A 1,913-nucleotide genomic window follows, 5' to 3' on the forward strand; every position below is an offset into this window, starting at 1 on the left:
GGAATACAAGTCGTATTGCTTTGATTTAAGGATAATTGTTTCCTGTGGGCTGTACCGCATTTCTACATATGCGGTCCAGAAAGTGTAAAGCCGATGCAACCAGGCATTCCCATATAAAAATAATGCAAACTAACTATCCAAATGTTTTCTTACTATAATTATTATTTTTTATTTTTTAAAATTATTTATCTTACTCACTCAAAAAAACTTATTTATTTTTTCATATTCATGATCTCCATGTTAGAAATTATATGTCCTTAAAAATTATCTTAAAATCCAACTCAAAAATAGATTTATTAAGAGGCCCGTATTTCTAGCTTGGCCACATAGAAATCAGGTCCTTAATTTAATATGTTTTTAAATCACAAAATAAAAGTAAGAATAAATTGACAGAACCAGTGTTTCAAAACTTAGATATGTGGGGTGGATAGTTCGCCCACACATCCATGTCAAATGGTTGGATTGACGATTGAGTCCAAATCGGTGATAAAAAATATATATATAAAAAAGTAAAAAATTAAAATTAAAATAGGGATTTATGATGTGGATATTTAGAGAGGACTCAAAGATAAATTTTATATATATATATATATATATATATATATATATATATATATATATATATATATATATATATAAAAGGGGTTTTTGTCGGATCATTGGATTGACAATTGAGTCCGAATGAGAGATCCAAAAATATTAAAAATTTAGTGAAAAATTAAAATTAAAATAGGGATTTATGATGTGGATATTTAGAAGGGACTCAAAAAAAGAAAAAGAAACAATATATAAAATGGGTTTTAAGGAGGTGATGCAAATGAAAATTGGGGTTTTTTATTTATTTTATTTTTTATTTTTAAAATTTTTAAAAATATATTATTTGAATTTTATGTTTTTTTTTCAGTTATTATTGTCTTCAGTTGTAAAGATTGAAATGATAGAACAATAAATTATCTATAAGAATTAGTTAGAATATATTTTAATGAGTATATAAAAATAGAACAGTAAAATATATCAAGCTTTCTTTAATGTGAAGTTGAATAGAGATAAATAGAGCAATAAAATATATCAAGCTTTCTTTAATGTGAAGTTCGATAGAGATAAGGGTGTGTTGAAAAAGTGGTATGCCGAGAATAGAGAGAGATAACGTTATTTTGGTGTAGGTTTTTATTTAGGACAAGGTTTTTATGCTTCCCTTAGTTCATAAAACTTATGTACTTTTCCTATAAAACCTTTTATTTTGAATGGACGGCTAATATGGCCACAATCATAGTGTCATGTCTCTATACTATTTTATTTTAAATTATTTTACAAATTATTTTGACACCAAATTTTGGGACTCCACTCCTCTCTTAAAACTCGCACTTACAAAAAATATTTTAAAAAATATCCCAATAAAATAAAATAAAATAACCAAAATACTCCTAAAAGTTTCAAGGGGTATTTTGGTTATTATACTTTATCAATTTTTAATATTTCTTTTAGGTGCGTCCCATTGAGAAGATGACACATATCAAATTGCATTTTCATACAATTTGTGAAAAAACACTTTTGAGGCGTCAGATCTAGATCAAATGGTTAGTGGCTCACTCAATCTAAATTGGACGGCTCGATGGAGTGGGAAGTATATATCTTCTAATGTTGTAGGGAAGGTATAGAAACTTTTCAATTTTATTTATTTTATTTTATAAGTGTATTTAAATGAAAGATGTCCCCTCTTTATAAAATAAAGATTATTGGAATTGAGTAAAAAATCAAGTCCACGGCAGACCCAAAAAGAGGGTATTATCTATCGACCCTTTATTATTTTTATATTTGTTATTCTGGTTATTATATTTTCCTTGCATCATGAAGAAACTAGTCGAGACCAATATTATCCTGGAACTTGTTTAAAACACTTGATAGAACTAAAA

The sequence above is a fragment of the Amborella trichopoda genome, chromosome 2 (assembly GCF_054954075.1).
Source record: "Amborella trichopoda isolate Santa Cruz 75 chromosome 2, AtrichopodaSantaCruz75HAP2 v2.0, whole genome shotgun sequence".
Classification (NCBI taxonomy): domain Eukaryota; kingdom Viridiplantae; phylum Streptophyta; class Magnoliopsida; order Amborellales; family Amborellaceae; genus Amborella; species Amborella trichopoda.